Genomic DNA, 14,374 nt, shown 5'->3' with positions numbered 1-14,374 from the left:
TTACCACAGGCTGAAATCCCTGCTCAGACATCAGGAGATATTTAAGACAAATAATAGATCCTAGTGACCACAAAGAGACAAAGAGAGGGAATGGGAAGCAGTGAGTGCTGTACAGCCCTTGTGGCAACAATCTCACCTAGTCCAGCTGTTAAAGAGAGCTGTAACCTCCTCCTGCACTTACTGGGGAGGGACTGGCCCCAGGACCCCTCTGGGGAAGGGCAGGACCACCTGCTGGAGCTGCCTATCTCCAGATAAAGGAGCCCCAAAAAGCAGGTTTACCTGGAAGTCTAACTTTGAGGATAACAGGTAGATGAGCCTGAGCCACCTTCAGAGAATCCCAGACCCATGGAATGGTTTGAGTTGGGAGGGACCTTGAAGCTCATGCTGTGGGCAGGAAGGCCTTCCACCAGCCCAGGTTGCTCAGAGCTGCATCCAACGTGGCCTGGAACACTCCTGGAAAGGTCAGGCAGATCCTGCAGTGATTTCTCTGGGGAGGAGGCACAAGCTGTACTTTATCCTGACACTGCACCGACTCCTGAGTAGCATTTGCAGTGTGAGTCAGGGGATATTTAAACGGAGAATTTACACAGTGAGCTCTAACAATAACCCTTCCCAGCAAAATACCAGCCCAGGGAGAGAGGCTGGGATGAGACAGGCACTCACTGCATCCATCCTGTCGTGCTGCTCTTCATTTACAGGGTGTTTCATCTGCCTCCCCCGGGCCTGAATTAACACCTGAGCCTCCAGCCCCTGGTTATGTTCCATTCCTGGAGAGAAGCGTCTACAGCTGAGAGCAAAAATGAAAGATGCTGCGTTGGATGAAATCCTGGAAACATCCTGGCCTCCCTGGTACTGCACAAAGCTGCTACATGCCCAACAAATGACATTTCTGTGCTGTGGGGCCACTACAACCTGCAAGGATCATTAATTATCTGCAGCTCAAACAGGGAGCGCACCGACTCCATGGCTGGTACAGGGGTTGCTGCAAACACAGGAAGACTTGGAGCAGAGGGGGTCACGTTCCATGACTGTATCCATTTGGTCACACAGCTTCTGGACATTTTATTGTGACACAAAGACCCTTTTTTTAAAGTCCACTCCCCAGTGGACCATCTAGTTTTCCTCAGGTCTTTCACCTCACGGTGCCACCAGAGCTCACTCAGTCCGGTCTCAAGGAAATTATTTGGGTTGTAACAATTTTGCTGATGTTCTGGAATTAAAGTTAAGGATGTGTCAGCGGGTAACTGCTGGGCCTTCTGCCTATTTCTCTGCAACAAGCCACTTGTGCTTATCAGGGGAGGGTATTTTGGAAACCCCTACAAAGAAACACTGTTCTCTCCTCCCTCTTCAGCCTCATTTTGCCCCGTCTCTGCTTCTAGGAAGTGCTTTGGCAGCTCTCAGTTCTTTGTCAGCCTAATCAGATCCACTGGGAGCTGAAAAGGAGGATTAAAGTGACGTGAGGTGCTGAGGGTTCAGCTTCCCAAGCAGCTCCTCAAGGGCCCATGGAGAAGTCTTCTACAGCCTGATCTTCCAGACATGGGATGAATATAAATCCCAGGAGCTGCTGACTTTTCAGAGTCACCTCTGAGAGGTCCTTTCTCTGCAGACCCAGCTCTGAGCAGTGGAGAGTGGAGGCTGTGGAGGAAGAAGTGAATCTGAATGTGAATGAAAAGGGCTGACTGTGAGTGTGGAGGATGTGATGGATTGGGGAATATCACAGAGGAAGATCCAAAGGGCTGAAAGGGTAATTCTGGCTATTTACTCACTGTGTCTGCACCACTACAGCAGAAGGTGACTCTGAGGAGCCTCATGGGCCAGTCTCTGGAATGATAGAAATCATGGAATGGTTTCGGTTGGAAGGGACCTTAAAGCCCATCTCATTCCAACCCCCTCCCATGGGCAGGGACACCTTCCCCTAGAGCAGGTTGCTCCAAAGGGTCCATGTCAAGAGCTCTGCTGTGTGGGATAAGCTTTATGGAGGGGCCCTGCTGGCCTTGCTGTCTGTACAAAGGCCAGGATGGCTCAGGAGCAGTGAGATCTTGTTTATGGACAACCAGCCCAGCTGGCTGCTTTCAGCAAACCCCTCCTGGGACACAGCAGGAAGATGGGAATGTGTGAAGGATGGCCAGACTTCAGAGAGGTCCTGCTTCCCGTAACACCAAAGGCTCAGCAACAAACCTGGGAACAATTACTTCCCAAAGAGTTTGTCTCCCGGGCCCCTCGGTGTGATGAGCAGAGATCTCTCTCCTCCATCTCTGGCCACTGGCTCCTGGCTGATGGTGCCCAGCCCGCAGAGGAACAGATGTGTGAGGAGACAGAGCCTAAAAATAAAGCTGATGAAAGCAGCATGTGGCTGCTCCTGACACAGTGTGCAGCACTGCTGCCTTCCTGCAAGGTGGCACCGATCCAGAGGGTGTGTGAAAAGCTTGGAGACCTTCCTGGTGGATACGCCCGGAGCACCACAGGAACCTGCACTTCCCCCACAGAGGGCTGTCCTCCCTCCAGACCTGCTCCAGCCCCAGAGCAGCTCCAGCTGGGCACAGGGGATGGTCTGCAGGAGCTTCCTGCCTCCCCACACAACTGCTGTCAGCGTGGGCCAGGCCTGGCCAAGGGCAGCATCTGGCCCAGGCTGAGCCAAGCCGAGGTTTGCTGGCAGAGAGGAGCTGGGAAGAGCTGCAGCCACATCTCAGCTCCTCAACCACAGTCCCTCAGGAACAGGAGGAGCCAGGACCAACCTCTGGGGTTTTACAGCAACCCACAGGATCACAGGTCACGCAACAGGTCAGGTTGGAAGGGGCCACCTGTGAGGTCACCTGGTCCCACCTCCCTGCTCCAGCAGGGTCATCCCAAAGCACATGGATTGCATCCAGATGGTTCTGGAATTTCTCCTGTAAGGAGACTCCACACCCTCTCTGGGAAACCTGTTCAGTGCTCAGTCACCCACAGAGCAAAGAAGTTCTTCCTCCTGTCCAGGTGGAACTTCCTGGGCATCAGTTCCTGCCCATTCTTCTTATCCCATTGCTGGTCCCCTGCTCCATCCTCTGCCCCTTCCCTGCAGATTAAGACAACAAATTAGGACAAGGTCTTGCCCCTTCCTTTGGAGGTGTTTCCTGGCAGTGCCCTGGGCTGTGCAGGGCACACAGAGCCCACTGTGAGGGCAGTGTGGACAGTGTTGTTCTGTGGCTCTGCAGGTCCCTGACAGCCTGTCTGTGCAGCAGAGCAGCATCCAGGGAAAGAGCCTCTCCAGGAAGGCCTGTTCCAAGTGTGAGGGACGTTTCCTGGGTGTGATTTTTCCGACATGAGCACAACCCTGTGTAGATACTTTGAACAAATAAACTGAAAACAAGCCAACGACCTTCTCCCCTCTCCAGCTCTCCTGCTTTCCCTTCTCCCAGGGAACCAGAGGAGAAAACAAAGCACACAAAGCAGTTGAATTGCTCAAGGCACTACCAGGAGGTGTTCAGATGGGAGGTGTTGGGAACACACGGAGCCAACTGGATCATGAAACGTAGCAAAGCACTGCATTCTGCCAGCATCCAAAATCCAGGGGGTAAATCACCACCTGGAAGCTGCCTGCCCTGCCCAAAGCTCTTGAGGACATGAAGCAGGAGCTCACTGTTGGTTGCCATGTGCCCAGCTCCAGTGAGGTCAACATCCAGCTGGATGGTCTCTGCTTCCTTCAGTCCCAAAGGAAGTTTTGAGCAAGATCAAAAGGCCAAAGGGGAAGAGGATGACAACAGAGGACACAAAAGGACAGTGTGACACATGCCATCCCTTCCTTCCTCTCCAGGCAGCTCATCATCCTTCCACGTTTCCATCCACCAAGGTGGGAAGTACCTGAAGGGGGCTTATGGGAAGGGACTTTTCACCAGGGCATGGAGTGACAGGACAAGGGGGAATGGCCTTGAGCTGGAGGAGGGGAGGTTTAGATTGAATATGAGGAAGAAATTGTTCCCTGTGAGGGTGGGGAGGCCCTGGCACAGGTTGCCCAGAGAAGCTTTGGCTGCCCCTGGATCCCTGGAAGTGTCCAAGGCCAGGTTGGACGGGGCTTGGAGCAACCTGGGCTAGTAGAAGGTGTCCACAGTGGGAGTGGAACTGGGTGATCTTCAAGGTCCCTTCCATCCCAAACCATTCTTGGATTCCATGACTCTCTGAAGTGCATTTTTCCAGCCACCTCCCGAGAAAAGCCTTGGAGCAGGGGCTGCCCAGAGCCTCCCCGTGTCCATCACATCCTCCTCAGCCCCCTCCACCTCTCCTGCTGCCAGGGGGGGTCACTCAACCCCGTGGCACAACTGTCTGTGCCAAAAGCAGCTGCCAGTCACTCCAGGACACTCTCATAGCCGAGGGCACGGAACACTCCCCTGTTTGGGCACATCCTGCCAAGCTGGGATAACTCCTGGAAAAACTCCCCGTCCCTGCCGCCCGCTCCGGGCTCGGGTTGGTCCTGATCCCATTAACAAAAGTGGTGACCCTGCACTTCCAATGGATGCCAGGGAAACGTTGCCTGTTCAGGAAGAACACAAGGCTTTTTGTGCTCTAAACTCGAAAATCAACAGAAATTCAGTTCTCTGGGATGAAATTTGCTGTTATCACAAAATCCAATCCAGATTGGATTAAAATACGTGTCTTTGCTTTTGCTGCCGCTTTCTTGCAGTGGTGGTTGTGAGAAGGGCCTCCAGTTTTCATCTTGCCATAAGTAAGAAGTGTCCACACGAATCATGAGAGACCTTTGCAGCCCTACAGGCCATGGGACACCCTTGAGACTCAGACACAGGGGAAACAACCCCTGTTAAAGGGAAAAATATTGTGAGCCAACCAGCAGATCCCGGGCTTAGCTCTCCCCCAGCACCTCATCCAGAGCAGCTCAAATCCTTGCCCTTGCAGGCCAGGAAGTAGCAGGCCCCAAAATGAATATGAAAAGTAAGTAAAAGGCTAAATTTGACTCAAATGGGAGGGTAGGAACAGGACACAACTGCCTGCTGTGACACACTGAAGTCGCTCCCTTTGCCACACCAGCACCTCCTGAAAGCAGTTTGCCAAACCCCCAGCACTGGGGACTGTCAAAGGACTGTCCCATCACATCCACTGTGCTCCTCTGGCCCTGCAAGCTGCTGGTGTGGAGGATTCCAGGCTCCCCACGCTGCAGTTGGACTCTGGGTTTTGGCAGGAAAGTTCTGCTGTTGCTGCATTTTCAGCAAAGGGGTCCAAATTCCTGGAATGAAAATGGTTGCACGGATGTTGGACAGGGCTTGGAGCAACCTGGGGGAGTGGAAGGTGTCCCTAACCATGGCAGGGGGTGGAACCAGGTGGTCTGTGAGGGCCCTTCCAACCCAAACCAGCCAGGATGACAGAGAGGGAGCAGGGAATGTCACGGATACCGACAACTTGAGGTCCCTCCGTCTGGGAAATACATTCAAAAACCAAGCAAAATTCCCAAAGTGGTGATGGGCAAGAAAACCTCCCATCCCTGGGAGTGTCCAGGGCCAGGTTGGATGGGACTTGGAGCAGCCTGGTCCCATGGAAGGTGTCCCTGCCCATGGAATGAGATGCTCTTTAAGGTCCCTTCCAACCCAACCCATTCCATGATCTCTCCTGTGCTTAGCAAAGAACCATGAGAGGACTGTGCTGCTTCCAGCCTGCTTTTCCTTACAAAACCAAACTGTGATGTGAAAGGTCAGGAAAAAAGGATTAAAAACTGCCTGAGGAGCCACTCTGGAGCGGGCAGGAAAGGTGTTGGGTGTTGGGCAGTGCCAATGGCATCGGTGGATCTGTCACAGCTCCATCCTGTCTGTGGTTAAAATACCAACATCAACCAGGTCCCTTCCCAGCCCCCCCCATCCTTCTTCATGCCTGGCTGACTCAGATCAGGGAGCAAGAGCTTCACCAAGAGCTGTGTGGGGTTTGCCAGGGCTGGTTTGGCACAGGCTCCTTCCCTGTGCCTGCAAACATCCATCCCCCTGTGCCTGCAGCTCCAGCTCAGCCTCCTCCAGCCCCAGCACCTCTGAGGCCAAGCAAAGCAGGGAATGGCTGTGTTTGCAGGGGACAGGGCTGGAAAAGCATCACTGGGAAACACATACTTGGCAAGGAGTCCCTGCTCCGAGGTGAGGGAGGGCAACCAACTGCCAAATCCCTGGAAAAAAGGTTTGTGCCACAGCAAACTCTGTGCAAACTCCCAAATTCTGCTCTGGGACTGCAGTGCTGGGAATGCACCACCTTCATCAGGTGATTGAGGAGTCTGGTCCCTGTTTTTGCCTCAGGAATGTGCTCCTTTCACAGGAATAAGTCACCGGAAGGACAGGAATTCGTGCCACGGGAGATGCACAGATGGCCCTCAGGGATCTTTCCTAACTAGAGCTGGGGAGTAAAATGCTCCCAAATGCTGAAGCACGTGGAGGAAAACATGTTTCCATGGAAAAAAACCTCTGGATGAAACTCCTGCAGAGCTCAGAGCACAGAGGCTGCTGCAGACACTCCGAGCTGGGCTGCACTTCCAGCTGGGCTTCTGCCTGGGGGCTTCCAACTTGGAACAGCACATGGAGGTCGTGGCACTGCCTGGAGTCCCTGTGGCACTTGGGGCAGAGATTCCACATGGGAAATACAGAGATCAGCCCCTCAGCAAGCAGCACAGCTGGAAGGGAGAGGGACACACACCGTTCCTTCCTTCCATCTCTCACCAAACTGCCTTTTGAAAGTCTCTCCTGGCCATGGAGATGTGTGGATGTGGATTCTCCAGGGATACACAACTTTATCCTCCTATCATGTCTCCCTGTCACTTCCCAGTTTGCACAGAGTGAATTCCTGGAGTTCCATCCCTGAGCAGGCAGTGGGGACTGAGGCTGCACCAGCCCTGCTGGCACCTCCTTCTTCCTTCCCCATATTCCAGTTATTCATCCACAGTATGCCACAGGTTTGGTTGGAGTGAGGGCAGGGGTGTCATCAAGGCAGGGAGAATGTTCTGTGCTCATTCCAAAGCACCCCACAGATTTATGGAGCTGTAGAAATGAGAACTAATACCAGTGAGCCCCCAAAGAAGGGCCCCTGACAGAGGAGTCAGATCCCCCCGGGCAGGGAGGAGCTTTCCCTGGGGCATCACTGTGACACACAACTACAGAACCATTTCCTTCAAGGCTGTGTGGCCTGAACTCCATCAGAATGGATGTTCTGGTGGGGATTTAGGAATTTAAGAACCAAGAGCTGCATTCCCACAGGATGGGACTGCAGGGTCACTGCACGGGCCTCGTTCATGCAGGACCAGAGCGATGACACCAAGCTGGGGGGGAGTGTGGATCAGCTGGAAGGCAGGAGGGCTCTGCAGAGGGACCTGGATAGGTTGGAGAGTTGGGCTGATTCCAATGGGATTAGGTTCAACAAGGCCAAGTGCCGGGTCCTGCACTTTGGCCACAACAACCCCCAGCAGCCCCCCGGGCTGGGACAGAGTGGCTGGAGAGCAGCCAGCAGGAAGGGAGCTGGGAGTGTGGATGGACAGGAAGCTGAATATGAACCAGAGTGTGCCCAGGTGGCCAAGAGGGCCAATGGATCCTGGCCTGGATCAGGAACAGTGTGGCAGCAGGAGCAGGGAAGTGATTCCTCCCCTGGACTCAGCGCTGGTGAGGCCACACCTCGAGTGCTGTGTCCAGTTCTGGGCCCCTCAGTTCAGGAAGGACATGGAGGGGCTGGAGCAGGTCCAGAGGAGAGCAACGAGGCTGGGGAAGGGACTGGAGCACAAGTGGTGTGAGGAGAGGCTGAGGGAGCTGGGGCTGTTCAACCTGGAGAAGAGGAGGCTCAGGGGAGACCTCCTCACTCTCTGCAACTCCCTGACAGGAGGGGGGAGCCAGGGGGGGGTTGGTCTCTTTTCCCAGGCAACTCTCAGCAAGACAAGAGGGCTCGGTCTTGAGCTGTGCCAGGGGAGGTTTAGGTTGGATATTAGGAAGAATTTCTTTCCGGAGAGGGTGATCAGCCCTTGGAATGGGCTGCCCAGGGACGTGGTGGATTCTCCGTCCCTGAAGGTTTTTAAGATGAGACTGGATGTGGCATCAGTGCCATGGGCTGGGAACCACAGCGGGGTTGGATCAAGGGTTGGACTTGATGATCTCAGAGGTCCCTTCCAACCCAGCTGATTCTGTGATTCTATGATTCTATGATTCTGTGATTCTGTGATTCTATGATTCTATGATTCTGTGATTCTATGATTCTGTGATTCTATGATTCCAACAGCCCCGAGCTGGGAAATCCCACCCTGCAGGAGCACAAAGCACCCCTCAGGCAGCTGCCAGACACCGGTTTGCCCTCAATTCCACCCAAAGCAGCAGTGATCTGCAGGGTTGTGAGGGATGGGTTGACACTGAGTGAAGGACTAGATGTGATTAGTGGGGCAAAGAGGGGGAAAGGCAGCGGCACAAGGTCCCCCTGCCTCAAACAGGAGCCATGGGGGAGGAGAAGTCAAACAGCCCCTTTGTGCCCTATTTAACTGTTCCTAAATGTTGCAGGAGCGTGTTAATGAGATTCCAGCAGGCAGACATCCCCAGGAAAAGGCTCTCATTTGATCACCAGGCCTGGCTGCCAAGCCTGACCTGGGAAAAACGAGGAATATTTTATTAATTGAGGTCTTCCACATTTTTAAAAAAGGCCCAACTTTCCAGCAAAGGAAAACCTTTGAGCCTTCCATCTGCTTTTGTGAGCCTGCTGGGTGAAGTGCAGCAATTAAAAGCACTTTGAGGAGACAAAGAGTGTTTTAAATGGCTGTGGGGAGCTTGGGAGGGTGGAATGGGGGGGAAAATGGGGGAGAAAAGGGAGCAGCTCTTCATTAGCAGCTGCTACTTCCCCCGGGGATGTCACACACCCCTCGGGATGGCAGTGCCAAGGAGGGAGCTCCTTGCTGGAGAAGGCAGGTTCCTCCCTGGAGCAGCAGGATCCTCCCGAGGCAGTTTTTGAGCAGTTTTGCTGGTTTTAGCAAAGAAGCTGTTACAGGGAATGAGCCAGTAAGACACTGGGGTAGGACAAGGAGAGCTCAGCAGGGGGTGTCCAGAGGTGTTTAATGCTCATTGTGCTGGTGGTGATTAACTGCTGCCACAGGCAAAGCCTCTGTGTGTCCGTGTCCCCTCCCTCTCCAAGGAACCTGGTTCACAGAACTGGCATCTCCAGAGGGGTTTGAGCCCCTCCAGCCCAGAGTTTCAGAGGAGTTTTGGGGACATCACAGAGCCAGGTGGCCAAAGCCCACCAGGAACCCAAGTCAGATGTTGAGCTCGGCTTTAGAGATCTCCTGTGGGAAAACAAAGCAGGACTTGATCTCCAGCCAGGTGAGGGGGGTCTTCCCAACCTCGAGGCACCTCGTGGGTGTGAAAGCACTGCTTGGTGTGTTGAGACAACCACACCTAAAAACCCATTTACATAAATAATGTTCAGTATTTGGAAGAGACAAGAAGAAGATGGAGCAGAACACGCTCTCCTTGTGCCCAGAGGGAATGGGCTGTGGGAGTCTGGCCCCAGGGCTGCAGCTCCATCCTCTGTCCCTGTGTCCATTCCCAGCTCCACACCAGGGAAGATACGAGGGAAAAATGTTTACAGTGAGGGTGGGGAGGCCCTGGTACAGGTTGCCCAGAGAAGCTGTGGCTGTCCCATCCCTGGAAGTGTCCCAGGCTAGGTTGGGAAGCCTGGGCTAGTGGAAGGTGCCCCTGCCCACGGTGGGGGTGGAAGGAGATGGGCTTTGAGGTCCCTCCCAACCCTCGTGGAAATGACCTATTTTAAATTAAAGGTGTGGAAGGTGAGTGCTGGTGGGGTCTACACGACAGGGCAAGGCAGAGCCCTGGGTAGGAAAGCAAACCTGTGGTCGGGGCTGTGGGAACACCGGGCACATTCCCGGGAGGGAAAATTCACCTTTCAGCAAAGGCCAATTGACAAAGAAGCTTTTGAACACCAGCAATAAAATGAGAGGGCACAACGAGTCAGCAAAGGGCCGTTCTGGAGCCCAAGGAAGGCAGGGTTGAACCTCCCACTGCCTGCAGCAGGTCCTCCCAGACTGCACCTGGAGACTCCAGCGCTCCCAACAAATCCATCGTGAGAAAACACAGGCACGTCCCAGCCGTGTTTATTGGCCCAGATAATCCATAGCCCTTTCCTCAGAAAAAAACCCCATAATCCTCTCCCCTCCTTTCCCTATTAGCAGTGTGCAGAGCTCCATTCCCTAATCCCAAAGCTCTGAAGGTGCTGCTGGGGCTCAGCACGGGTGGTGCCCGCCGGGGCCCTGTGCAGCCGGCGATAAGTGGATTCCTCCTCATCCCTCCTCAGATGTGCTAAAAGAAGGGGGAAAAAGGGGGGAAAAAATAAAAAAGGAGGTGAAGGGGAAAGGAAAAGCACAGCAAACCAAGCAAATGAAAAGCATTTCGTTCCTCTCAGCAGCTGGAGGCAGAGGCAGATAAGTGAGCGCTGGCTCCGCTCCAGCGTCGCGTTTTCCCCGAACGAGGAGCGGGTGGGAGTGGGAGCAGCTTTCCAGCCAAACCTTGTGCCCCAGCAAAAACCTGTGAGGTGGAAAGATCCTTTTTGAAGGTGATTAATGGCAGGGAACTCCTGGGAGGAATTTCAGTTGTCAGGGGCGATGGATGGAACGGTATTTACCTTCCAACAAATCAGAGATGATTTCCCCATCTTTCCTCCGGTGCTGCTGTTCATGAACGGGTGTCTGGGCAGGGACCAGGATCCCAATGCACAGGAGAAAGGTGTCTCTGCCACCCAGGGCTTTGCTTCAAAGCAGCTGGAAGGAGCAGGAGGGGATTCCTGCCTCCCAAAAGTTATGATTTGCATCAAGAGAATGACGCCGAATGTGTGACTTTCTGAAGCCCAACACTGGCAGGGTCAGCAGGGAATTCCTGCCCCCCAAAAAAGTGAAGATTTACATCAAGAGGTGTGGCTTTTGGAAGCTCAGCACTGGGAGGTGCTGGGAGAGCACTTTGGCCACAGGAATGGAGCCAACTCTTCCCCTCCTCACACCCTGGAATGTTCAGGAGGAGCTGAAGTTCTCGCTCAGGGCTGTCCCAGCCCTGCCTTGGCCAGGAGACAACAGACAAAGGAGAACCTCCTGGTTCCAGACTGAGCCACACAATGTCTGAGGTGGAAGAGAGACCCCAAATCTGCATTTCCCTCTCCTCTTTCCAACCACTTCCCTACTTTCTACTGTCTCCAAACACTCCATATAACCCTTCCAAGGAGCTGCTGTCACAGGAGTCACACCCAGGGCATAAACCCAGCACTGAGGTCAGCACAACCCCTCCCAACCCCTTCCCACCTGGATACACCTCTGAGATGGCACCTGGATACACCTCTGGGATGGCACCTGCCTGTCTGAGCCCTCAGTGCCCAGGGCAAGACCTTCTGCCCCAGGAAAGGGTTTTTTTTTCCCCCAAACTCACAGTGCATAACTCTCACACATTCCAAGGGCCCTGCCAGAGTGATGACACTGGATGGAGCCCAGCAGAAGAATGGATGGACATCCAAAGGGCATCAACCCTCCTGGGAAAACAACTTATTCAACTCCAGCCAGAAGGAATTACACAGAAATATCCTCATAGTGCCAGGACTAAGACTCTGAGTCAAGCTTTAGCTTTGCTTTGCTCTGGGTGTTGAGGGAAAGTCCTGAGGCCAAAACCAAGGGAGGGAACCTCAAATGTGCCTGGAAGGAGGGAGGCTATGAAAAAACAAGGAATCATTATCCACAAAGCTTTAAAAGCCCAGATAATACCTTGGATTTTTCCCTCACCCCATGCCTTGTTTTTCCACAGGTTCCCTCGAGCCAGCACAGCCTTGCTGGAATTATTCCTGGTCCTTTCCCAGTGGTTTGTAGCACCACTGGGACACTTTGGTGGGATTGGAATTAGAATCAGTGCAGCCCTGTAATGGCCACTATCACCCCTGCAGAGGGGGTGTAAACAGCTTTTCCAGCCTCCCTCAGCTCCCTGTTTCCACATTTCCAGTTTCTGCTGCCAGCCCTGGGGGCACAGACACTTTCCCCTTGCTCAGCCCACTGAAGGTCAGGAAACAGTGTGGAATAGCCCAGAGACCGGAGGTAAAATCCCAGGAGAATGATTGCTGCTCGTGGGAAAGGTGAAAGGAAGGGTCACTCTGCCAATAGTGTGGGAAGGGCAGGGGATTGATTTAAAGAGGGAAAAAGATGGAAGGAGACAAGGAAGATCTTTTTCCTCCTTTCACTGAGCTCTGTGGCTCTCTGACAAACCCAGCTCCAAAAATGCTGAGGATTTCAACCCCCAGCAGGAGATTTTCTCTCTCTGAGGTTCTTCCATGGCTGTCACAGGCTGCCCAGCCAGGCAGGAAAACTTGGGATCTTCCCCTTCCCTTACTGCTCTGTTCCGGGCAAAGGAAATACGGGAATGCTGCTGGGACTGAGAGCCTTTAAAGGCTGTGGATGGAGAGAGAGCATGGAGGGCATGGGAAGCATGGGGAGCATGGAGGGTATGGAGGGTATGGAGGGTATGGAGGGCATGGAGGGCATGGAGGGTATGGAGGGTACAGTTTGCCCAGAGAAGCTGTGGCTGCCCCATCCCTGGAAGTGTCCAAGGCCAGGTTGGACGGGGCTTGGAGCAACCTCGTCTGGTGGAAAGTGTCTCTGCCCATGGTAGGGGGGAACTGGATGATCTTTAAGGTCCCTTCCAACCCAAACCATTCCATGATAACTAAAAGAGAACATTTGTTGCAAGGAAAACAGTTGGGCTCGTGTGCACTGGGGTGTTTCTGTCGCTGCCTGCACGTGTGAATGTTCTTGGCAAACACAAGGACATCCAAGAGTGGAGAGACCCCGAGTGTGCAGCCCCCTAAAGCCCCAGGTAACTTTCAGGACATGTATTTACCTCTCAGAACATATATTTACCTGTCAGAACATGTATTTACCTCTCAGAACATGTATTTAATTTTCAGGACATGTATTTAACTTTCAGGACATGTGTTTAACTCCCAGCACAAGCCTCAGCCTGGGTTGGTGTGAGCCCAGCTCACGCTTCAAATGAACCACGTGGTTAAACCCAAGCTGAAGGAAAATCCATCCTGACCCCCTGGATTGGGGAATAAGAACCCTAAGGTCTGTCTGAGCCCACTCCCTTGGCCCTGGAAGCCCTGGCTGCAGCAGGATGTGCTGGTGGAGGAGAGCTGTGGAAACCATCCCTGAGACCCTTCCCAGAGCAGTGAGGGTTTCCAGGGCTGCTCAGGGGGGTGGATCTCATGGATAACTCAGGGAATTGTTTAACTTTCTGGCTTTGGCCTGGAAGTGCAGATTCCACAGAAACTCTTGATTTTGATGTGCAGGTTTCCCAAAGCCTGGGTGATGAAGATGAGGAAAAGGCAGATCAAGGAATGCTGGAGGGATGATGGGTAAGGCTGACTCCAGCTCTCCCTGAATCCCTGCCTGAGGCATGGGAAGGTGCAGTTACTCCTCTCAGCCTCCTCTGCTGGGGCTCTCCTGCTTTCTCCACCCCATTAAAGGTGGGAGGCAGGGAGGGAGGAGGATGAAGGAAGCTCCTGCCCCCAGAGATGGGATGTAAGGACTGATGTGGCTCCTTCACACACAGGTCCTGGTTCCAAGTTAAACACATCAGCTGGAGCCTCTCCATGACTTCTCTGGGCAGGGGGTTTCCCCAGGGTGCTTTCCCACCTCTTGTTGAATGTGAAAGCTTTTGCAAGGCCTGATATTCCAGTGCAGAGGAAATGCCAAAGCCATGAGATGTTTTGCAACCCCCCAAATCCCGTTCCTCGCCCAGCCCCTTCTCCACAATATCCCAGAGGGATGCTCAGGAGCAGCTGAGCTCTGCCATGGGCTGCCTTTATCCCTGGAATGCTGCTGCCCCACGGCTCTGAGCAGCTCTGTGCCCCACAGATCCACACCAGCATCTTACAGGAAGTCTAAATTAGTCCAAAATTAATTCAGCAGTGCTCAGGATGAAGTGAAACCTCTCTGTTCAGTCTGGGCCCTGAGTGCAGCCAGGCTTTCCCTGCCTGCTCAGCTTTTCCTGCCCAGCTTTCCCTGCCCAGCTTTCCCTGACTCCTGGCTTTCCACTCTCCATCCCTTCCCCATCTTCCCTGCTCCCACATTTTCCTCTCCAGCCCGGAGGTGCAGCTCGGGAAGGGAATCCCTACCCGGGGGATGGAGGGGTGTTATTTATAATTCCAGGGGAGGTGCCTTTTGGGCGGGAGGAGGAAGAGCAGAGGAGAAGGAGCCATCCATGGCAGCTCCATCCCTTCCCCCGTCCCGTTGCCATGGTGACGCTGCGGTGGGGACACATCCCTTTCCGGGCTGCCTCCCAAAGCCGGGATGCAGGGGGGCTGCCCCTGGGAAACGGAGCCTTTCCGTGCCCTGAGCTCTTTAAAATTCCCCCCG

At 53.7% G+C, this 14,374-nt stretch overlaps 1 long non-coding RNA gene across 3 annotated transcripts; it reads right to left on the bottom strand.

Moving 5' to 3' along the window:
• Window positions 1-1,053: 1,053 nt before the first annotated feature.
• Window positions 1,054-2,242, bottom strand: LOC120324573. Of its 3 annotated transcripts, XR_005565989.1 has the most exons (4): window positions 2,179-2,242; window positions 1,767-1,821; window positions 1,583-1,635; window positions 1,054-1,433 (listed from the first exon to the last, which is right to left on the bottom strand). It is a non-coding gene; the product is annotated as an uncharacterized LOC120324573 (long non-coding RNA). The 3 variants fall into 3 exon arrangements; XR_005565987.1 differs by having other exon boundaries at window positions 1,054-1,635; XR_005565988.1 differs by having other exon boundaries at window positions 1,054-1,635; window positions 2,193-2,231.
• Window positions 2,243-14,374: the final 12,132 nt, after the last annotated feature.

The sequence above is a fragment of the Pipra filicauda genome, unplaced genomic scaffold, assembly GCF_003945595.2.
Source record: "Pipra filicauda isolate LSUMZ 115617 unplaced genomic scaffold, ASM394559v2 scaffold596_size400887_pilon, whole genome shotgun sequence".
In the NCBI taxonomy this organism is placed as follows: Eukaryota; Metazoa; Chordata; class Aves; order Passeriformes; family Pipridae; genus Pipra; species Pipra filicauda.
This window is presented reverse-complemented; position numbering and strand designations above follow the sequence as displayed.